Below are 26,024 nucleotides of genomic sequence, written 5' to 3' on the forward strand. Positions count from 1 at the left end.
TCATGGAACCACTGAGGTTCACAATTCCAGATTTTTTCTGAGCATACAGGGAATTAATTAAATGTTTCTGCGATGCATCTGTTCAACACTTTGAAAGTGCAATTGTTCTCCAGTGTTTCAGATGTCACAAAACACTACCACATACTTGGTTACTCTCTTTTTACTCTCTTTTACTGGTTTCAGTCATTTGACTGCGGCCATGCTGGAGCACCGCCTTTAGTTGAGCAAATCGACCCCGGGACTTATTCTTTGTAAGCCCAGTACTTATTCTATTGGTCTCTTTTGCCGAACCGCTAAGTGATGGGGACGTAAACACACCAGCATCGGTTGTCAAGCAATGCTAGGGGAACAAACACAGACATACAAACACACACACATACATATACATATATATACATATATATGACGGGCTTCTTTCAGTTTCCATCTACCAAATCCACTCACAAGGCATTGGTCGGCCCAGGGCTATAGCAGAAGACACTTGCCCAAGATGCCATGCAGTGGGACTGAACCCAGAACCATGTGGTTGGTTAGCAAGCTACTTACCACACAGCCACTCCTGCGCCTAAAGTTAGAAACTTTAGCTGTTAATATACAATTTTTTTTTTTTACTTAGAAATAAAATACTGTCTGTAAAATATAAATTATTTTCGTTGTTCAAATAAATACACTTGACACTTGCATTTCAGAGGCTTCTTAAGTTAAAATAATAATAATTAATTAATATAATTTTGAATGTATATATTTGGAAATATATCATCCTACATCAAAGAGAAAGGCATGCATATTATCAATATTCATAATTAATATAACTGATTAAACATATTCTAATTAACATTACATTGTACAAAGCATACAGCTGTTCTATCTTGAGCAGTGCTGGTTCTCTCATATACACAATACATATTTTTATCTTTTACTTGTTTCAGTTATTGGACTGTGGCTTTGTGGAGCATTGCTTGACGGGTTCGGTCAGACAGATCAACCCCATTACTTATTTTTTTAAACCTGGTACCTATTCAGTTAGTCTCTTTTTGCTGAACCACTAGGTTACAGAGATGTAAACAAACTAACACTGGTTGTCAAGCTGTGGTGTGAGACAAATATACACATATGTATATGGTAGGCTTCTTTTAGTTTCTGCCTACCAAATTTTCTCACAAGGTTTTGATTGGCCCAGGATTATAGAAGAAAACATTTGTTGTCCAATGGGACTGAACCAGGAACCATGTGATTGGGAAGCAAATTTCTCACCACTCAGTCACACCTAATACCATAAACATAGCAGATGTGTGGTGCTATGTGCCCTGGGGAGGGTATGTCAAGTGCAGGGAGTGGTTTTTGATGAGAGTGATGAAGAAACTTGAAGGCACATTATTTCCATTGGGATCATATTGGACTTCAGTAATGAGATTCCATTTGAGTGAAATTTAGAAGCTACATTGAGCAAGTCCTCAGTTACACAGATGTACTTTGGGTAACAATATAAATAGGATGTAGCCTCACTACCACTTTGCAAAAGACTATATAACTGTACAAACCCATTTGCAAAACTGGAGTTTAACCCTTTGGAGACCAACACACTTGTGACCACCCCTAGTCCTAGGATATTAATATACTATTTTATAGTCATCTAAATGAAAACCTTCCTTCAAAATTTTGTGTCAATTTATATTTCAAACACCAGCTTAATAATAGCAGTTATTTCACTAAAAGTTTTTTTTTTTTAATTTTCAAAATGAATTGAAACAAAACAGTGTATTTTTAACAGGAATATAGTAATAAAATGGTTAACATTTCAGAAATGCAAAACCTGTAACTTGTTTCCAACCAATCAGTTGTCCAGCTATGCTGGAAATCTGATGGAACAGATTTGATCAGACCTTTTCAACATAAGCAAATAACAATTTCAGAGTTAATATGTCAATGAGAATTGATATGTAACTGTTAAAATATACTAATTCTACCCTGTGGATGTTTTATCAATGAACTAGCAGTATCGCCCAGCGTTGCTCGGGTTTGTAAGGGAAATAACTATATAAGCATTTTTAGAGATGTAAAGTATAATAGCCATCTCAATATGGCTAACCACAAAGTGGGGGTGTTACTGTAGCTTTTTATGTTCTGAGATTTAATAATAAATTTTTAGAGAGTTACTTCCCTTATATATGCCAAAAATGCATTAAAAATGGGAAAAATTGATGGTAAATTTTTTTTTAAATCGTAGACTCATCGTAGACGGTTTTGGTTAAACTGCACCGCAAAATGTGGGAGTAGTTAGGAATCTAAATCGTAGGAGACAGACAGCACACAACCTTACTTTTATTTATAAAGATATCATTTAGATATTATGAATGTTAGTTAAATCATTGGCTATGATGAAAAGAAATTTGCTTTCTAGTCAGTCACATCAGAAGTTCAGAAATGACAGAAAAGCCAGGAATAAAAGAATAAACATTTGAAACAAGTGAAAACAACAAAGAAAATATTTCAGAACCATGCCACAGCTGGATTTGACTATTCCTGAGATTAGTATGCATTATACACCTGACATAATCTGATTAGTGAAACCACTGTTTTACAGCTGGTGTACAATGTAGTTTCAAGTGTTGGCAATATTGAGCTGTGGTGGCTTCAGATTGCTAATATTTATAGCATTAACCCTTTTGGTAAATGCTAACAACTTTGATGAACATCTTGGATGACTTCAAGAATTACCTTAATGTAGCTCAGTGGAGGCGCAATGGCCCAGTAGTTAGGGCAGCGGACTCACGGTCGTTGGATCGCGGTTTCGATTCCCAGACCAGGCGTTGTGAGTGTTTATTGAGCGAAAACACCTAAAGCTCCACGAGGCTCCGGCAGGGGATGGTGGTGATCCCTGCTGTACTCTTTCACCACAACTTTCTCTCACGCTTACTTCCTGTTTCTGTTGTACCTGTATTTCAAAGGGCCGGCCTTGTCACTCTCTGTGTCACACTGAATATCCCTGAGAACTACGTTAAGGGTACACGTGTCTGTGGAGTGCTCAGCCACTTACACGTTAATTTCACGAGCAGGCTGTTCCGTTGATCGGATCAACCGGAACCCTCATCGTCGTAACCAACGGAGTGCTCCTACCTAATGTAGCTCAGATTGAGTTATATAAAACTTAGTGATGCCATCACTGAAATATGAAGTACCAACCACTATAATAATTTTGATGAATCTGTCTGCCTGTAACAAACTTCCAGTATGGTTTGCAACTGCCTCCTTCTCTCTTGCTCTGTCCTTGTGTATGTATAATGTGTGTGTGTGTGTGTGTGTGTGTGTGTGTGTGTGTGTGTACATACGTGATCTCAATACAAAGAAGCTGCTCCTTCTTTTTAAAAAAGTAAGTCTTATTGCAAAAGAAAAAGCAGCTGATAAATCTCCAATGAGAACTTCTAGTTGTCAGCATCATCATCATCTTCCTTTAACGTCTTTTTTCAATGCTGGCATGGATTTGATGGTTTGAACAGAGCTGGCAAGCCAGTGAGTTACACCAGGTTCCAGTCTGATTTGGCTTAGTTTCTACAGATGGATACCCTTCCTAATGCCTACCACTTTACAGTGTGTGCTGGGTACTTTTAATGTGGAACTAGCATGAGTGCTTTTTATGTGGCACTGGCACATATGCTCTTTACATGGCACCAACATGTGTGCTTTCTACATGGCACCGGCACAGAACTCTTGCAGGCCAATCCTCTTCACCAGGAGATGTGACCTTGAAATTTCTGCTGTGAAGAAGGAGTCTTCTTGAGCACAGCAAGGCACCAGGTATCTCAGTCCTTAGTCATCTTTTATAAAAAGTTCAGTATCTTGAGGTTCTTTCAGTACTTCATCCCAAGTCTTCTTGAGTTTCTCTCTTCCACAAGTTCCATCTACTCTGAGAGAACAGCACTTCTTTAACCCTTTAGTGTTCACATTATTCTGCCAAAATTAATCCTTTTTTATCCACATTGTTTCGAACTAATCATGGATTATCTTGTAGATATGAGATTTTGATGAGGTAGTTGTTAATTTTTAAAACGATATTGTAGGGTTGGTGTGAGAGACCAGATCTGGCCAGTTTGAACATAAAATAGGCAGAATACTTTTGGCCGGATATGGCCGGTTTGAATGCTAAAGGGTTAAGAGCTATCTGCATCACATGACCAAACCAGCATAGTCTTCTCTCTTGCACACAGCAACTAATTCCTCTGATGCCTGACTTCTCTCTCAAAACACTAGCACTCTTTCACACATGTACACTTACATCAGACATCCAGTGGAGCATACTAGCCTCATTCCTCCCTAAACTTCTCACGTCCCCTACATTCAGAGTCCACATCTCACTACCATGCATCATACAATCTTCCTTTCACTCTGAGAGAGAAACCTTTGCTTGCCAGCAGAGGTAAGAGCTCTTTGAATTTTTTCCATCCTTTTCTCATTCTAGCTATTACACCATCCATACATCCACCCCACTACTAATTTGGTCCCCTAGTTTACAGAAATTATCCACTACCTCTAAAAAACATCTGGGTCATTTCAGAAAATTGATTTCCTGAGTATCTATTGTTTTTATGGATCTTGTCCATCTTCTACATATGAATACTACTTTCTCTGGTAACCTTCCTATTATTCCACTGCACCTCTTGTGTGTCCATAGCTTGCACTGGATACACAGTATAGAATTTCTGCCTACAGTCCTCTGTCCCCTTCTCTTTACAATTGTCCTCCACTCCTCCTCCTCCTCCTTCTGTATAATTCATATGAGTATGTTTGTGTGTGTGTGTGTAAAGGATAGGGAAGCACTCCGTCGGTTACAACGACGAGGGTTCCGGTTGATCCGAATCAACGGAACAGCCTGCTCGTGAAATTAACGTGTAAGTGGCTGAGCACTCCACAGACACGTGCACCCTTAACGTAGTTCTCGGGGATATTCAGCGTGACACAGAGAGTGACAAGGCCGGCCCTTTGAAATACAGGTACAACAGAAACAGGAAGTAAGAGTGAGAGAAAGTTGTGGTGAAAGAGTACAGCAGGGATCACCACCATCCCCTGCTGGAGCCTCGTAGAGCTTTAGGTGTTTTTGCTCAATAAACACTCACAACGCCCGGTCTGGGAATCGGAACCGTGATCCTATGACTGCGAGTCCGCTGCCCTAACCACTGGGCCATTGCGCCTCCACGTGTAAAGGATAAGGTATAAGAAGAGAATAATTGTTGTGACCTACATAAGAGTAATAAAAGTTTTGCTTTATTTCTCTTTAAACTTGATATTTTTATTGTTCAGGTCTTTTGCAATCGTGATTTGGTGATTTCCTTAAAATTTCATTGATCTCCTAACTAACTTTTAATCCTTGTTTATAAAAACACCACTTAATATTTCAAAACTTGGGGGAAATTCATTTGTTTTGCGTAGCTGCAACAGCTTTACTTGGAATTAACTTATCAAAACACTATGAGAATAACATATGCTATAATATAAAAGTATTTATATGAGAAATTATGTTTTACTTCTTTGGACAATTAATAGATCTTGTAAACACATTCAAGTATCCACTTTGATAATCATCTGACCTTGCTATAAAGAATTATTTGTTATTACTTTAGTAATTGACTTGCAAAAAAAAAAAAGAAAAATGCAAATTGAAAACTTGATCATATTCTTTCTTTACTAACCATTTTAATTCTAAGTATTTATATTGGTTTAGTAATATTTTATCACATTACTGAATAAATGACATTCTATAATGAGTTAATTAAAATATAATTTAGAGTTAAGTAGTAACAAGTGTAATTGATATCAACCAAACAAATTATATTTTCAATTTTGCTCAGAATTGAAACAACAGTCTTTCTGTTTGCTAATAATTATTTTTTTAATAAGCCCACAGGTTATATGCCTGTTTAGACTGTGATTCTATGTGTATCACCAGCTGAGATATCACTGTTGTCTCTAGCCCCAAGTGTCTACCATTGATAGAGCCAAAGAACTACACCCTCCCCCCTCCCTGATGCTGGTGTGAAGAACTGCAAAATTTCCTCTGGACTAGTAAACCTGTTAATTAATATGAGAGTGCTTCCAAATGTATAATAGTTCCAAATACTGAGAACCTTTACCACACTACTGTTCTAAATCAATACAATATTGGATTAAAATTTTGGCACAAGGCCAGCAATTTTAGGGGAAGGTTAAGTCCATTATATCAACCTCAATCTACTTCATGAATCTGGCCATGATATGTCTGTATGTTTGTGTATTATTGATATACAAATGTATAATTTTGAGAAATAAAAATCATACTGTTATCTTTGTAACAAATAATATAAACAATGTGTTTGAAGTCTTATATGGCACAAAAATGATTCACATCCAACAAATTGGTTGCCAACTTACTGATTCATTTCTTAGACAATGCTGGATGTAATATAGTATATTCTAACAATTCATCATCATCATCATCATCATCATTGTTTAATGTTCATTTTCCATGCTGGCATGGGTTGGACGGTTTGAGTGAGGACTGGCAAGCCAGGAGGCTGCACCAGGCTCCAATCTGATCTGGCAAGGTTCTGCAGCTGGATGCCCTTCCTAACGACAACCACTTTGTGAGTGTAGAGGGTGTTTTTATGTGCCACCAGCACGAGAGCCAGTCAGGCAGCACTGGTATCAACTCACGTTTGGCTGGTGCTTATTGCATGCCACCAGCACGGGTGTCACTCAGGTGGCACTGGCATCAGCCACAGCTGCAATTTCCATTTTGATTTCGATTTGATTGAGATTCTGATTTTGATTTTAATTTTACTTGACTCAATAGGTCTTCTCAACTGCAGTGTGTCACCCAATGATTCAAAGGTACTTTTTAAATGGGCTGGTTTTGCGACACTGGTATAAGTCAATCATTTCATTCATCACCAAGATTCCTATAGCCCTTGTTCAATTCTAGTGTCCATGGCATTCAGCAAATGAGAGAGAAATCTCACTTTGAACAGATGGTTAGCTTATCATAGGTAATTTTTCCAGAAAAGCCCCAAAACTTTATTTTGTTGCTGCTTATTTTTATTATTCGAATTTTGTAAAAATATAGGGATTCCACTAAGATTATTAAGTAAACAAGCAGAATATTCTGAAAGAAAAGCAAAGGTAGAAAAATAAAATCTATTTCTTCTATTAGTGTATGATCACTAATTTGAAAATAGAAGTTAATTTGGTTAATTGCTATTCTTTATTTTATCAGTTATAGGGATGGAATCTCTAACAGGATGTGACCTCAAAGTTGAAAGGAACATTATCAAAACACTTGAGTCAGGCACTTATTTTTGCCATTCCTCTTAATAACATGATTTAAAAGGAAAAACCCAGCTGAATGATGTCTATCCTGTTTCTTTTCCAATTAAATGAGGTAATAAATTTCAGAAAAATATATCCTGAAAGACAATCCCCGAAAGAAATTATTTACCTTTGTTTACCAAATAATTTGTTGTTTATGTGATGCAGAACCTTGAAGGTAGCATATGCCATTTGTCCAATGATATTTGTATATATTTAATTTTTGTATTTTTATTCGGAATGTTAAACCTTAAGGATGGTAAGGTAATAGGAATCTAAGCTACTCAACAAAGGGCTGTTATTTCACAGCCTGTCACTCCGACTGCTTTGTGTTTGTGGTAACATTCAACGTCTAAGGCAGCAAGCTGGCAGAAACTTTAGCACGTCGGGCAAAATGCTTAGCGGTATTTCATCTGCTGTTACATTGTGAGTTCAAATTCCACCGAGGTCGACTTTACCTTTCATCCTTTCGGGGTCGATAAATTAAGTACCAGTTACGCACTGGAGTCGATGTAATCGACTTAATACCTATGTCTGTCCTTGTTTGTCCCTTCTATGTTTAGCCCTTTGTAGGTAATAAAGAAATGGGTAACATTCAACGTCTACGATCTAGATGCAAGCAAGTTCTAGAGAGTAATTCAAAAGTTTTCTATTATGGTCTAAAAGAAAAATGAGTTTACTAAACATCATTTTTTTAACAGTTTTGATATTAACTTGTTTAACTGTGGTTCTATTTTAAAGTGTCCATTCATACCTAAGTTAAAACTTTACATCATAATTTTTTTTAGAAACTTTTGTTATGTTTAAAGCACCATCTTGATGTAAATATTATTGTAAAAGTGAATGTTATAGGCGCAGGAGTGGCTGTGTGGTAAGTAGCTTGCTAACCAACCACATGGTTCCGGGTTCAGTCCCACTGCATGGCAACTTGGGCAAGTGTCTTCTGCTATAGCCCCGGGCCGACCAATGCCTTGTGAGTGGATTTGGTAGACGGAAACTGAAAGAAGCCTGTCGTATATATGTGTATATATATGTGTGTGTATATGTATGTGTGTCTGTGTTTGTCCCCCTAGCATTGCTTGACAACCTATGCTGGTGTGTTTACGTCCCCGTCACTTAGCGGTTTGAAAAAAGAGACCGATAGAATAAGTACTGGGCTTACAAAGAATAAGTCCCGGGGTCAATTTGTTCGACTAAAGGCGGTGCTCCAGCATGGCCGCAGTCAAATGACTGAAACAAGTAAAAAGTAAAAGAGTAAAGAGTTGTGCTAGAACACAAAATACTGCAAGAGTGCTTATATGCACCAATAACAAATATGAGGGTTTCTCTCATGGTAGCTATTACAGTATTTTGTGTTTTAACACAACATCCACTTTTAAGAGGGATAAATATTACCTTCTGGTATTAATACTACTTCTGTTGCTAATAATTATTTTTTGATAAGCCCACAGGCTATATGCAACTCTGTGATTCTATGTATTTCACCAGCTGAGATATCGCTGTTGTCTCTAGCCCCAAGTGTGATAGAGCCAAGAAAGCCTGAGATCACATGATCTGGCAGTGACAGCGGTGATGATGGTGGATGATTTATTTCCCAGCTATTGGTGTATACAAGAATGCTTATATGCACCAAAAGCCAATATGAGAGTTTCTCTCATGGTAACTACGGCAGTATTTTCTGTTCTAATACAACATCCACTTTTAAGTGGGAATAAATATAACTAGAACCATGTATCTTGTACCCTTCTAGTCATCTTTTCCACTACCATTAACCTCCTTCAAGAACAAAAAGAAATAAAATATGTTGGTGCTGAGCAATATCACCGTCTTTCGTAAGCTGACACAGTTTAGATATACAAAATTCGGAGAATTCATATGATACAAGAAAATGTGGTGGCTAAGCTTTCATATCTATTGTTTGAACTTTATATGCTTCAATTTTACCTACACTGTATTTGAAACAGATCAAAATTCTATAATAATAATGAAATTATTGTATACAGTGCTCAGGTGCACCACAACTTGTCAGAAAGTGCATATAAAGTACATGCAGTAATGTAAAAATGTCTGGAAAGCGAACGATGTATGAGTCAGATACATGCTTGTGTGTGTATGGAGGGGAGAAAATCAGGTGTAGTGTTGGCGAATCTCAGAAAGCATGGAAGTTTTGAAGGATGCAGTGCTCCGACAACTAACAACTGATGCTGGCAGTTTGTTCCATGCTTCAGCAACTCTCAGCGTGAAAAAATGTTTCCTGAAGTCATGGGTGCTGTGCTGTTTTCTGACTTTGTAAATATGTCCACGGGTGTTAGATGGGTGGAGTTTGAAAAGGTGCTCAGAGTTATTGTTTGTAAGATGGTTAATAATTTTATGGGTGTCTGCCAAGTCAGCTGCCAGATGTCGGAGTTTCAGAAGGAAGAAAAGCTTGCAAATCCAAGATTTTACTATTCCAGATTTGCTTGAGCATTCTCCAGTCATTTATTACCTGTCTGTGTTTAGCCCATTGAAATTAAGCTTCTATTCCATTATATTCAGCTTTGACCCTGAAGCATGCATGAGTGTATGAATCTCTTTACTCTCTTTTACTCTTTTACTTGTTTCAGTCAGTTGACTGTGGCCATGCTGGAGCACCGCCTTTAGTCGAGCAACTCGACCCCGGGACTTATTCTTTGTAAGCCCAGTACTTATTCTATCGGTCTCTTTTGCCGAACCGCTAAGTGATGGGGACATAAACACACCAGCATCGGTTGTCAAGCAATGCTAGGGGGACAAACACAGACACACAAACACACACACACATATATATATATATATACATATATACGACAGGCTTCTTTCAGTTTCCATCTACCAAATCCACTCACAAGGCCTTGGTCGGCCCGGGGCTATAGCAGAAGACACTTGCCCAAGATGCCATGCAGTGGGACTGAACCCAGAACCATGTGGTTGGTTAGCAAGCTACTTACCACACAGCCACTCCTGCACCTATCTTTTCTTTTTTTATTTTTATTAAATTATGACTGGTTAAATGAAGCAGCAACAAGCAAGGCTTGTCAGTCCCTCATCATGGTCCCAGCAGACAAAATGAAAATGGCACTGCCCTGGAGGATGGCATGGGAGATGTGAGCCACTCTGACTCACAGGTCTTGCACTTACAGATAGCTATCTCCACCCTGATAGTGGTGAGTGGGGGGATGTGGTCCAGGGGCTGAGAATGCCAGAGGTCTCCACTACCACAGGCTCAACTGCAAATCTATCAGAGAGTGGCCTTTACTTTGACAGTTTCCCTTTCTTAGCCTGAAGAGCAGTGAAGCCTGCACTGACAGCTAAACACACTATGTTGCCACTGGAGGTGGGTGTCACAGCATGTGGCATCCCAGATGAGGGGCCTTCCATTGTGGAATGAGAAAATTGTCATGCTATCTGGCTTTTTACCATCCCCTTGGTCTGGAATAAACAAAATCCAACTTCAAACTTGAAAGATGGACACTCAAACTGCTAGAAATAGCAACCAAATCTCCCTCAAATCACACCCTGCACTTTTCAAATATATTGGACAATGTAGTTTATACATCTTGTATCTGGAAAAAGTCTGGACCATCATAGCTAGAAACCTTTGATCATGTGTCTAATCGATCAAGCCTAATCAGGAGCTAAACAGCAACCATTCAAACATTCCAATTCAAAGTAATATACTATTATTTATTTTTATGTAGTACTAGCAGTATCACCCGGTGTTGCTCGGGCTTGTAAGGGAAATAACTATATAAGCATTTTTAGAGATGTAAAGTATAATAGCCATCTCAATATGGCTAACCACAAAGCGGAGTGTTACTGTAGCTTTTTACGTTCTGAGATTTAATAATAAATTTTTAGAGAGTTACTTCCCTTATATATGCCAAAAATGCATTAAAAATGGGAAAAAATGATGGTAAATTTTTTTTTAAATCGTAGACTCATCGTAGACGCGCGCTAATACCCAGAAGGGCTTGATATGAATCACGACTATAAGATACCCGCTTTTGGTTACACTGCACCACAAAATGTGGGAGTAGTTAGGAATCTAAATCGTAGGAGACAGACAGCACACAACCTCACTTTTATATATAAAGATTTGACAGTCTACTTTTAATCCACTAACCCATCCAAAGTTAATGTCTGACAAAATTACATTTCTATGGAAAGTAGTTTCCCTGCTGTGTAGAGTCCCAATTTCCATTTTGCTTTCTTTTCCTTCTCAAACCAGACATGCCACTTATGTTTTGCTTACTCATTTCCTAGTCCTTAATGACATCAAAGGATCAAATAAAAATATCCATTGTTCATTATTGTTTTAGTTTCATTTTCACTACAATTCACATATTATTATAGCTGAGGTATTTAACCCCATCCTCAGGTCATTGTCAGCTATAATAAGTATAATCCAAATAACAAACATCATTGGCACTTAGCTATCTAAAGTGTCCCTAAATTACAATTGTGATTGGCTTCAGATAATAGTACAAGCATCCCTATGGTAAATAATGTTAGAAAACAAGTTACCACTCTATTTAACAATGTATTTTATCTTTTATCTGTTTTATTCATTGAAGCGCAGTCATGCTGGAGCACTGCCTTTGAAAGATTTGCTCAAAGAAATCCACCCCACTCCTAGTACTTACTTTTTATTAAAGTCTGGTCTTGAAAGTCATCTGAGAGCTTATCAATGAAGTGATTGTGGTGTGTGTGTTGATGGGACGGTTATCATCTGTCAAGATGGAGCAATCATCATATATATATATATATATATATATATATATATATATACATACATACAAGAGTTATGGAATGGAGTAGGTAAGATCCGGGCTACATATGTTTCATAGTCAGTGGAACCTCAGAAGTGGTAATATCCAAGTGAGGTGTATACTGCCAGCTACTCTTCAGGTGAAGGATATTTTGATTAGATTAAAGGTTTCATTGTCACAAGGAGGTACATGTTGACACAAGGAAGATTCAATCAGGATGTTTGCCCCAGCATGGGAGTAAACATTACTTTGGTTTTCGCCAGACTAATTGTGAGTCTGAAATGTACACATGCAGTGGAAAATCTGTCCATTATATGTTACATATCCACCACCCCCTCTGAGCGTGCCAACAAATCAGCATAAAGTAATTCTCTAACGAGTATTTTTGAAAGTCTTTGCAGTTAAACCAGGTCAAATTAAAAATGCGACCAGATGTCCGAAATCTGATCCCGATTCCTCTGTTGCAATCCTTGAAAGCATACCAAAGTAATGTAGCAAAATAAATAGAAAAAAGTGTAGGGGCAGGAATATCTCCCTGTTTGATACCAAAAATTCATGAGATAGCTCACCATTAAAGACTACTTGAGCTTTCATGTTTCTGTGTAGTTCCTTAAAGATGCTCACAAAATGTGTTTGGCAACCAAGGTTACACAAAATAATCTGCAGTGCCTCCTTGTTTACCATGTCAAATGCCTTAGTTAAATCTATGAAGACCTGATATAGTGGCATTTGTTCCTCGCTCAGGTCTGAAACCACACTGTTCTTCAGGAATCACATGGACACACATTCTCAACAAGACAATCTAACATGATCCTTGAAAGTATCTTCCTGGTATGTGCCAGGAGAGTTATCTCTTTAGAATTACCACATAACTACTTTGGGGCCTTTACCCTTGTATACAGAGATCAGAATGCCATTTATCCATTCTTGTGACATGGAAGATTCATTCCAAACTCAAGTTATCAAGCTATGAGTTTCAAATGAAATATATCCCCACCTGCTTTCAGAATTTCAACTGGAATACCATCCAATCCAGGAGCTTTACCTGATCTCAGTTTACATAATGCCAGGTGTACTTCTTCAATGGAAGGTGTATCATTCAGGTGTTGCTCTATCCCTCCTTGTGAAATGTTGTTTATCATATCCATGTTTGGACTGTGGAAGAAGATCTGCAAAGTATTCTCTCCATCTATTCATTATTCCAGGAGGATCTTCAATAACCTCATTTCCATCATTTGACTTCAAGGGAACATATGATGATGAAGATAGCAGTCCAAAAGCTTGCCGCAATAAACTATAAAAACTCTTAATGTCTTTCCTGTCATAGGCTGCCTGTACTTCGTCAGACAAATTTCTCCACCAAGTGTCTTTAAGCCTCTTGACTTCTTTTTGCAAGTCTGCTTTCTGAGACTTGTACGACTTTTCTAGTTGCACTTTGTTCTTTACGTTTGGATCAAGGAACTTTTCATGAGTGGACCTCTTTGTTGCTAAAAGCACATTTATCACTCTATCAATCTTGGTGCTGTCTCCTCTGAAAACTTAAGACCTCTAATCCCATTTTATATATTCCATCTTGGAAAGATTGCCATGAACCTTCAAAATGAACATCACTGCATCTCTCCTTAAATAATTGCAAAACTTGTGGTTGTTTTAACTGCTCTACATTAATTCTCTTCGGTACTCGTACATCTGCACTATGAATTTTCTTGTAGAACTTGAACTTGGCCCTAACCATTTTGTGATCAGTATCACAATCAGCACCTCACAATACTCTGAGACTGCACGAACCTTGTAAGTCAGCTTTCTGAGTTAATACAAAGTCAATCATGTGACCTTGCTTTGATCATGGGTGAATCCAGAACTTGCTGCCAAAGCACGTTGTCCTGGGTGTAGTCCCATTGTGTGGTAACTTGGCATGTGTCTTCTACTATAGCCCCAGACCAACCAAAGCCTTGTGAGTGGATTTGGTAGACAGAAACTGAAAGAAATCAATCATGTATATATGTAAGTGTATGTGTGTGTCTTTCTATCGCTGTTTCTCCCTCATCACTGCTTCACAACTGGTGTTGGTTTATTTACATCCCCATAACTTACTGGTTTGACAAGAAGACACCACTAGAATAAGTACCAGGTTTATCTAAATAAAAAAAAACACAAGTCGATTCATTTGACAAAAAATCCTTTAAGGCAGTGTCTCATATTTTTATTCACCCACTCAACTGTGTTTATCAATCTATGTTTCTGTGTATGTGTATATATATATATAATACACACACACATACATATATACATGTATGTATATGTGCATATATATATCTATTATATAAAAGTCAATGTCTTTATGTGTGTTGGTGTGTTACTTATAGACTCGAAAACTACTGCACCCATACTAATGAAATTTGGAACACAAAATCCAAGCCTAGGGAGAAGGATAATACTGTATGTTTCATACAATTTCCTGGACCAAAATTACTGAATGGATCCTTATGATATTTGGAACTTAGATTCAATGCATAAGGGCAGGTATAATGCAGTATGTTTGGTTTGAATTTGAGGTGGCTTAAAGAGGGAAGAATCTCCCATGAAAATTCATAAATTTCTGATGTGGATGAAATTTCAACCATAGGTAATTGACACACATCAAGAAGTATTCCCAAAGTTTCTGCTTCTCATGAGGATTCTAAGACCCCTTAATGGGGGCCTTAACTCCCAAATTTTTGTCATTTTTTATGATCCAAAACAAGTACTGAATGGATCTTTATGAAATTTGGAAATTATATTCTATGTATAAGGACAGATGCAATGCAGTATTTGTTTAAAAGTGAGGAGGCATAAATGAGGCCAGAACCCCCATGAAAATTCATATATTTTTTGCTATTGATGAAATTTTAACCATAGATATTAGACACAAATGAAGTAATATTCCTAAAATTTCAACTTCTTAAGAGGTAGTAAAACCCCTTAAAGGGGACCTAACCCCCACAATTTAGTTGTTTTTCCTAAGCCAAGACGAATACAATTGTAGTTTTGGAAGCTGTAGAGTCACCTGAGCAGACAAGATGAGTGTTATTTGTAATTCAATGGCACAACAGTTTAATTGTTGCTTTGAGATATACTTAGATTGTGATTTCTGCAATGTAGTGCATAAATTATCAAGTAAAGGAGCGGATTCAATTGCAAAGTGTTATTTTGAGTAAAGTTATTTGGTTGCAAGACCTCCTTTGAGTCTTTTTATTATCACTGGGTCAGAGATAGTCTCCAGGTGGTAACATTGATTTCAAAGCCTTTCCAGATAAGGGATTGGTCATTCAAAGAGATTTATAGATTGCAAATTTATTCTGTCCAGTTACCTATCGGCATAGTTATCATTGGCAAACTCCAGAGGTGACACTTTCATTTCCCCTTAGCCCTCACATCACACAGTTGTTAATGTTTATTTGAGTTGGGTCAGGCGTTCCAATTGCTATAGATCCATAATGCATCTTGCGGCTGTGCCCATCACCTGTATGGTGAGAATCCTACATGGGGAGTGGTATCGACTAGGGTAGGGGAGCTGACTGCTTATTGTGATCGTTCGTATTTTAGTTTCCTGTAGCTTTGCTCTCTTTTACAAACCCAGTGAACATTCATATATTTCCGATTTCAAATAGATTTGAACAATAGATATAAGACCCAAGTTAAAAAAGATTCCCAACAATTCAACTTCTCTGATTGACTTTAAGGACCCCCACCCCACCCCTAATAGGGGCCTTAACTCACACATTTTAGAGCTCCATGTGCTTCATTTTTCTGGAGCAAAAACTTTTGAATAGGTTTTATAAGATTTGGATTTTGGAATCTGGGCATAAAGATGAGTAGTATGGGATAAATATGTCATGATTAGAATTTTTGTTAGGGTGTATAAAGAGGGAAAGAACCCTCATTAAAATTCTTAACCTGCAAATTTGATTAAATTTGAATCAGGTATTCCAGTTCATTAGAGAAAATATAAAAGGGAAGTCTAATTCATCAATTCAGTGTTACATGGGCAAAGCCAGATATCTTTGCTAGTATATATATATATATCATCATCATCATCATTTAGCGTCCGTTTTCCATGCTAGCATGGGTTGGACGGTTTAACTGGGGTCTGTGAAGCCGGAAGGCTTCATCAGGCCCAGTCAGATTTGGCAGTGTTTCTGGATGCCCTTCCTAACGCCCGGCATTGTTCGAGTTTGTTTTCTTTTTGACCCTTTAGATTTGGAATTTTTGAAAAGTAAAAATTTTGCATCATGTAGCTTGTTATTCTCTTTAAGTGAACATTTTTCTGGTTGAAATACACCGAAAAATGGCGACACAGCAGTAAAAAAGTCGAAAAAAATAGGGATTTTCATAGAAAAAAAGCACCTTTTTGATGTAAAAAGTTTTTGGTCTTAACATGGTCCGATTTGAAGAGCAAGCCTTCTTCTATCATACTCTCAATTTTGGTCAGCTTGCGCCGCAAGGTCTCGGAGGAGATAGTGTTAGTTGAAGGCTACCAAACCTACCATACACAGACAACTTCAGCTTTATATATATAGATATTAAATGCATGCTTTTCTATGCTTGCATGGATTGAGCAGAGTTTATTGCGACAGGTTTTTTATGGCTAATGTTCTTCCTGTTACCAACTCTCAGTTGTTTCCAAGGTAATATTTCTCCATAGCCAGACATTTCTAACATAATATTGGAAATGAGTGACACTGCTTGTATGGCAGAGACAATTATTTACAACCATTGCCCTGATGGCAAGGCAAAGCAACACACGCCCATGTATATATATTTCTTTACTGCCCACAAGGGGCTAAACATAGAGGGGACAAACAAGGACAGACAAAGGGATTAAGTCGATTATATCGACCCCAGTGCGTAACTGGTATTTTATTTATCGACCCCGAAAGGATGAAAGGCAAAGTCGACCTCGGCGTAATTTGAACATGTATATATGAACAGACTATGTTCAGTATCTGTTCTCTAGATCCCCTCTGAAGGCTTTGGTCAGCCCAGGGCTATAGTAGAAGACACTTACCCAAGGTGCCACTCAGTAGAACTAATCCATGTGATTGGGAAGCACAGCCACACCTGTGCCTGTGTGGGACAGGAATTAGAATGTGTGCTTCTAGTGTTTCTGAAAAACTGAAGCAGGATTTGCAATCATGATCTTTAGAAATTTTTCACAAAACCTTTCTTTGTCTCTTTTCCCCCTCTTTGAATGCCTTATGGGTGAAATATAAAGAATTTACTTATTTAAAATAAAAACTTACGCAGAAAGGTTTCAGCTTGCTTACCAACCACATGCGTGGCACCTTGGGCAAGTGGCACCTTTGGCAAGTGGCTTCTACTATGGCCTCAGGCAAACCAAAGTCTTGTGAGTGGATTTGGTAGACGGAAACTGAAAGAAGTTCATCATATGTATGTATGTATATATATATATATATATATATATATATATGTGTGTATGTATGTGTGTGTCTTTGTGTCTGTGTTTGTCTCCGCAATATTGCTTGACAACCGATGCTGATATGTTTACGTCCCTGTAACTTAGCGGTTCGGCAAAAGAGACTGATAGAATAAGTACTAGGCTGACAAAGAATAAGTCCTGGGGTCAATTTGCTTGACTAAAGGTGGTGCTCCAGCATGGCCGTAGTCAAATGCCTGAAACAAATAAAAGAATAAAAGAATATTAGTAAACTATTTACATTAGTTATGCTATCTGAGGTTTTGTGTTATTAATTTGGCCATTTATTGATATTTCTCAATAAGTAACCAAGAAATTTTGTTTATATTAAAGGATATATATAAATATATATATATATATTGGATTTAATTATTTCAGAATAAAGGCATTTAGAATAAGGAATGACATCAGAAATGTAGTTATTGATCTTCTGTTTAGCAAGATCAATGAATTTAATGTAAAAAGTTTGAAAATCTGCTGATAAATGAAAATATTTTGTATAAGAATTTGTGGTTATGAAAAATTTAGATATATTTGTGAGTGATAAGTATAAAAGGAAGAATGAATTAATCTGACTCAAATTAGTTTCATAGACTGTCACTCATTAATCGAGTCAATCTTTATCTGAAAAACCTCAGATATATATAAACTGATGGGATAACATAATACTTAAGGGACTTCTTTTGCCTTTGCCCCTTACTCTCATTTCTCTACTGTACTTCACATCACAAATACTTGCCTCTTTAGATGTGCCATCTCTGGAGCTCCATTCCAATTCATTAACCTGTAGAAGGTAAAGGTAAATATCAACCTTATCAACTTTTGACCGTTCAGTCTGCTAGAAATAGCAACCAAATGTCCATCAAATTACAGCATTCCATCTTAAAAATGACATATTGGATTTTATCTAGAAAATAAGGAAACAAAATGATCATGGCTGGAATACCTTGATGATCCAAGCCTGAGTCTAATCTTAAAAATCTAGTGCGATTTCTGAATGATTGTATAGATGTATTATGCTTGTATTTTTTAACAATTGTATGTATATGTGTATGTGAACTTTTGGATGATTGATTTGATTATCTGGAGAATTTCTCTCTGCTTTTTAATTTGTTTTAAGGTTTCTAGACATGTTCACCTATTCTCAGTATCAATTCCCTGTTTGTTATCATTTTCAAATTTATTTCCATTAAGGCAATTATTCAGTTTTCTCTGAAATTCTTCTATTTGGGTTTTTTTTTTCTGTCTAAGACCTACAGGAGTCCAAACTAAACACAACCACATCAATTTCATGAATCTGAGACAGTCTACAAAAATAATGGTGGGCAATGCATTCTGATTAATTAATATAATAAAAAAAAAAATCAGAGAAATTAAAACTCTTTCTTTAAGCATTATGGTTTTATTATTTCATTTATATACGTTATTGTTTGGTTTATGATCAAAGAAATCTCTTATAAGTGGACTAGTTATTGACCTTCACATTCGTTACTTTATTGATATCACATTGTCAAATAACACTTATAGCTTTTGAAAAACATTTTCTGAAAAAATTGATGGTGATGTTTGTGATAATAAATTATCTGAGATAACAAAAAAAAATATAATGATAATAATAATGATAGGGGCAGGAGTGGCTGTGTGGTAAGTAGCTTGTTTACCAACCACATGGTTCCGAGTTCAGTCCCACTGCGTGGCACCTTGGGCAAGTGTCTTCTGCTATAGCCTCAGGCCGACCAATGCCTTGTGAGTGGATTTGGTAGACGGAAACTGAAAGAAGCCTGTTGTATATATGTATATATATGTATGTGCGTGTATGTTTGTGTGTCTGTGTTTGTCCCCCTAGCATTGCTTGACAACCGATGCTGGTGTGTTTACGTCCCCGTCACTTAGCGGTTCGGCAAAAAGAGACCGATAGAATAAGTACTGGGCTTACAGAGAATAAGTCCTGGGGTCGTGTTGCTCGACTAAAGGTGGTGCTCCAGCATGGCCGCAGTCAAATGACTGAAACAAGTAAAAGAGTAAAGAGAGAGAGTAATAATAATAATAATAATAATAATAATAATAATAATAATAACCCTTTAACATTTAACCCTTTAGTGTTCTGATTATTCTATCAAACATAATGCTTATTGATTCCCATTGATTTGAATTAATCATGCATTATCTCATATCTTCAAGATCTTGATGGTGTAATTACCTAATGTAGAATAACATTGTAGGGTAGGTGTGAGAGCTTGGATCTGGTCAGTTTGAACATAAAACAGATTAAATATTTTGGCCGGATATGGCCGGTTTAAATACTAAAGGGTTAAACCAAGTATATCTGGTCAAAATATTCTCCCTGTTTTATGTTGAAACTAGTCAAACCTGGTCAGTAAGTAAAAGCAATATCCTTTGTATCATGAGATTAATAACAGGATATAAAACTCTCCTTAAGTAACAAACCGGACAGTGAGTGTTTTGTTTTGTTGTTCTTGTATTGTTTGTTTATTGTATCCTGTATTGTCGTAAGACTGAGTTTAGCAAGTTTGTATATTGTTGTAACAGTTTTGTACTTTTACTGACAAAAATAAAATGAGGGTTTAGGTTTCTTATTAACTGACATAAAGTGTATCATATGCAACAGAAGCAGTATCAAATCAAAATAGCCATCTGTGTTTCATACTTAATGTAAATACAACATTGAACGGCAAATTTACTGTAATATTTGTCCAGAGATAATACCTTTTATGGATGTGCTGTGTTTAAAAGGACATATATTGGAGGCAGGTGGAAATCATCCCAGTAGCAGCTAAAGAGAACACCAGATGCATTTTGGCCTTGTCAAAGGCATGTACTCACAGCTAGCCATTTGCTTGGATGAGATTTGCCACCCTTAATAACTAGAAAAACAGTGGAAAACATTCACTGGTATTAAGAAGTCTCCCAGTTGAATAAAAATCTATTATATACAATAGAAATAGTATTAACACAAAATAGTCATCTATGTGTCATATTTAATGTAAATACATTGTTGGAAGGCAAATTTACTGTAGTATTCATCTTAGAGAAGTGCTAGATTTATTGACACAATATGTATCAGAAGGAAACAAAAGTTGTCTCAGCAATGGCTAGTGAGAATGCTAGATGCATTTCAATCTCATTGAGCTTTGACAGTAGTATACATTCACAGTCGGTTAAGATGAGCACATCTATAAGAAATATCATCTTTGTATGAATACTGCAGTAAATTTGCCTTTCAATGATGTATTTACATTAAGTATGATTCACAGATGACTATTTTGACTGATATAAGTCGTTCATATTGTACATGCTGGTAGACTAACGCTTCATCATCATCATCATCATCATCGTTTAACATCCATTTTCCGTGCCAGCACGGGTTAGACGGTTTGACTGGGGTCTGGGACGCCAGGAGGCGGCACCAGGCTCCAGTCTGATCTGGCAGTGTTTCTACAGCTGGATGCCCTTCCTGACGCCAACCACTCCGTGAGTGTAGTGGATGCTTTTTACGTGCCACTGGCACAGGTGCCAGAGGAGGCTGATAGCGACCACGATCGGTTGGTGCTTTTACATGCCACCAGCACAGAAACCAGTCTAGGCGGCGCTGGCATCGGCCACGTTCAGATGGTGCTTTTTACGTGCCTCTCTATAGTAACTCTTCTTCCTGTTCTTTGTAGATGGCAAATAATGGGTTCCGACCTGAAGCAATGTGCCATCATAGAGTTCTTTAAGAAGCAAAGATACAAGTTGTCCAATGTCCTCAGAAAGTTACTTGTTGTTTTTCAAGATGACTCATTTGACAAGAGTATTGTACACTGAAGGAGGGGAAATCAGCATTGAAAACAAACCACACAGGGGCAAACCATCAACTGCAACCACTGACACAGACCACCAGCAAGTGGACAAATTGATTAGCATGGACAGATGAGCTATAGCCCATGAGCTTGCTGCACAACTGGACTATGGTCACAATGAATTACTGAAGATGGTGGAAAATGTTGTGTATAGAAAAGTGTTGACACCTGATTTGAAAGAGAGAAGTGTAGAAGTCTGCTGTGATTTGCAGGAAGCTTTTGAAGCTAACGAAGATACTTTTTTTCTGATCTGGTGCCAGGGGATGAAATGTGGCCATATCTTTCTGATCTGGAAATATAAGCTCAGTCCATGGAATGAATGCCATCTCTTCTCCAATACCTAAGAAGTTCAAGAGCCAGCAATCGGCATAGAAAGTCATGGTGACCATTTTGAGAGATAACAAGAGCATCAGTCATCTGGATTTTCTGGAATATGGTTGCACCAGGAACAGTGAGATGCTCAAGACAGCATTAAAATGCTATTAGGAGAAAGCGACAGAATTGGCATTTGATAATTAATCCATATTCATCGTTCGTGGCCGTTGCCAGCATCACCTGGCCCCCGTGCTGGTGGCACGTAAAAAGCACCATCCGTCCGTGGCCGTTTTCCAGCTCCGTCTGGCACCTGTGCGGGTGGCACGTAAAAAGCACCATCCGTCCGTGGACGTTTGCCAGCTCCGTCTGGCACCTGTGCGGGTGGCACGTAAAAAGCACCCACTACACTACACTCACGGAATGGTTGGCGTTAGGAAGGGCATCCAGCCGTAGAAACACTGCCAGATCAGACTGGGCCTGATGCAGCCTTCTGGCTTCCCAGACCCCAGCTGAACCGTCCAACCCATGCTAGCATGGAAAACGGACGCTAAATGATGATGATGATGATTCACTACAACAGTGTGAGACCAAATTAAGTACTCAGCAACTTGAATGGATCACTGGTACTCCATCCACCACACAGTCTGGATCCAGTGCCCTCCAACTTCCATCTGTTCAATCCAATGAATGACAGTCTTCAGGGACAACAATTTGTTGACACAAAGTGAAAGTGGCTGAGAAAAAAATAGATACAAAAGTGTACACCTAAATGTTTTCTAAGGGTATTCAAGAGCCACGTTCAACAATGTTGCTAATACATTGCTTGTAAAGGAAGCTATGTATGGAGAAAGAGTTATTCTACTAACACATATAATTTGGACAAACTATGTCAGTTACTTAAAAAGTTGTGCCTACTTTTGCCTTACTTTCAGTAAAACTCTTGGGTGTTAAAATATCTGTTTGCCTTAGTTATACTTCATTTCATGGCTTACAAGGGGCTTGACCTTATAAGATACTCTTGAATTTTGAAATAAATTTAAAATTCTCCCAATTGTAGGGTCTTTTGAAAGTTTGCTGTATTCATACCATTATAAAAATCTTACTATTTTCTTTTTAAAAACTTCAAAACTTTCATTATAATATTTCCAAAGTTTGCTTTGTTATTACATAGTCTTAAATTTTATCTCATTGCATAGTCCAGGGCACCACACAGATAAAACTTGGGTCTTCTACTGTAGCCTCAAGCTAGCTAATACCTTGTGATTGAAAGAAAATAATAAACAGAAACTGTACGGAAACTTGTAGTGTGTGTGTATATGGATTGTGACAGTTGAGGACATGTGTAGGCTTGAAAGAAATGAGCCAGTATGGGCATAGACAGCATCAGATGTGGTGTGCAAGAGACACAACTGTGCTGGTATGGTCATGTGAAGTGTTTGGACAACGACAGCTGTGTAAATAAGTGCCAATCTCTAACTGTGGAGGGAATCTGTGGTAGAGGTAGACTCAGGAAGACATGGGATGAGGTGATGAAGCATGATCTTCAAACTTTGGGCCACATAGATGCAACCCTTGGTGATGTGCTATGCTTGAAAAGACCCGTCAAGCCAAGTGAAATCATAGTTATGGCTGATGCTGGTGTCCTGTAACTAGCACCCGTGCCAGTGACACGTAAAAACATCTTTCAAGTGTTAGGCCTCACAGAGGCAAAATGGCCAATGCCGGTGGCATGCAAAAAGCTCCTTTCGAGTGATGGGCTTCACGGAGGCAATGACGAATGATCGAGGCCTTCGTTAGTTAGTTAGTTAATTTTTTGGCTCAAAAAGCAAAAAGCAAGGCCATGTAGGGGGACATGGAGTTAAGTACAGGGTGGTGTTCATGTAAAGAGTTCAGGCCACTTGAGGTCAAGGGAGACTTTGAACCGAGCGGTCGTCGGCATCTTCACCATCTCGTCTGGCAACTTGTTCCACGGATCCACAACCCGGACGGAGAAAGCCCCTCTCCTTCGATTGAGATGAAATCGTCGCAGGTAGAGCTTTTCGGGATGACCTCCGCAGCCGACGCTCTGGAGCAGGAGTGAAGAACAGCTCTTTCGAGAGGTTACACTTTCCACTTATGATGTTGTGAGCGAGAATGAGATCTCCACGGCGGCAGCGTTTTTCTAGAGAATAAAGGTCGAGCGTCTTCAGCCTTTCTTCATAAGACAAATTATGTCATGCTTGAGAAGAAGACCCATCAAGCCAAGTAAGAAGTGAAATTATATTGAAATCTCAGATCAGTCAGAGTTTACTCGAAAACCCACTTAAACTGCAGTCTTAGCTCAACCAATGATTATTTTAATAATCACAGATATTACAGTCTCAGATCAACCCTTCTCTAATGATCTTTAATTCTGAAAGGGGAAAAGTAAAGTTAACTACTGCAGGATTTGAACTCAGAATCTAAAGAATAATAGCTAAAAACCACCAGGGATTTTATCCAGAATTCTGCTAATTCTGATAGTCTATCACATTTACCATGGATGGAAGCACTCCGTCGGTTACGACGACGAGGGTTCCGGTTGATCCGAATCAACGGAACAGCCTGCTCGTGAAATTAACGTGTAAGTGGCTGAGCACTCCACAGACACGTGTACCCTTAACGTAGTTCTCAGGGATATTCAGCGTGACACAGAGAGTGACAAGGCTGGCACCTTGAAATACAGGTACAACAGAAACAGGAAGTAAGAGTGAGAAAAAGTTGTGGTGAAAGAGTACAGCAGGGATCACCACCATCCCTGCCAGAGCCTCGTGGAGCTTTTAGGTGTTTTCGCTCAATAAACACTCACAACGCCCGGTCTGGGAATCGAAACCGCGATCCTATGACCGCGAGTCCGCTGCCCTAACTACTGGGCCATTGCGCCTCCACTGTACATTTACCATATGATAATGATGAAAAAAACTAGTGTAGCAATAAATATTCTCTACCTTATCTTAAAGCATTTCTTGAAGAACCATAAATTTCTCTGGCTGTTCTACAAAAGTAAAGATGATATCTAGTGTTATGAAGAGTTAACAATGCAAAAGAATTACAGGCTGAGAATGTGGAGCTCTAACTTCTGAAAGAGAAATACTGTGAGGATGCTATATTATGATAATATGCTATATTATAATAATATAGGCGCAGGAGTGGCTGTGTGGTAAGTAGCTTGCCTACCAGCCACATGGTTCTAGGTTCAGTCCCACTGCGTGGCATCTTGGGCAAGTGTCTTCTGCTTTTGCCCCGGGCCGACCAATGCCTTGTGAGTGGATTTGGTAGACGGAAACTGAAAGAAGCCTGTCGTATATATGTATATATATATATGTGTGTGTGTGTTTGTGTGTCTGTGTTTGTCCCCCTAGCATTGCTTGACAACCGATGCTGGTGTGTTTACATCCCCATCACTTAGCGGTCCTGCAAAAGAGACCGATAGAATAAGTACTGGGCTTACAAAAGAATAAGTCCCGGGGTCGATTTGCTCGACTAAAGGCGGTGCTCCAGCATGGCCGCAGTCAAATGACTGAAACAAGTAAAAGAGTAATGTCTCCTTAAAAATCTCTTCAATCATTGAAAATAAAAATCTTTAAAAAAACCCACACCAAACAACAGAGCATCTTATCACTGTCAAACTTTGAAATATTTGAAAATCAAGGTCTGAAGGTTAAAAAATAATAATAAAATTTCAGAAAAAGGTAAAAAAAAAAAAAAAAAAAAATTAAGGGATTTCTGAAGGAGCAACAGCATATAGGAAGTGAAAATTTTATCGTTCACCACCTCATTTTAAACAAACATAAGGGAATGGAGTGAACCAACAAATTTCAACCTTATGTCACAAGCCCAAATGAACTTTCAAAAAGGCCCCACTTGATATATATGTGATAAAAGGTAATTGACGTAATTAGCTGTGCAGACAGTCTTATGTTGATGGCTACTGTTTAACAATTTCAGGTATCGTCCATTCATTATTTCATTCAATGCAGTGGATCAAATTAAGCTGATTACTTGAAATCCTTAGATTTGGTTGCGTAATCCTGGTTACCACATTCATGCATTCATGTGTATATACTTGTAATACTTGTACTCATATAAAAAAAACTCTACACGCATTCAATACTGTATCCCTACGATAAAATATAAAACGATAAAGTGTGTGTATATGTGTGACTAAATAGAGTGAGTTGGGTAGTAAGAAAGACTAAGTATGTAGGTTTATTGGGGGTGAACTGCGAGGCT

The 26,024-nt window shown here is 38.0% G+C and overlaps 1 protein-coding gene across 2 annotated transcripts in view; it reads left to right on the forward strand.

Moving 5' to 3' along the window:
- LOC115212743 (5-aminolevulinate synthase, nonspecific, mitochondrial) overlaps nt 1-26,024 on the forward strand; it is a 127,930-nt gene that overhangs the window by 40,615 nt on the left and 61,291 nt on the right. The window lies entirely within an intron of this gene.

The sequence above is a fragment of the Octopus sinensis genome, linkage group LG6 (genome assembly GCF_006345805.1).
Source record: "Octopus sinensis linkage group LG6, ASM634580v1, whole genome shotgun sequence".
NCBI classification, from domain to species: Eukaryota; Metazoa; Mollusca; class Cephalopoda; order Octopoda; family Octopodidae; genus Octopus; species Octopus sinensis.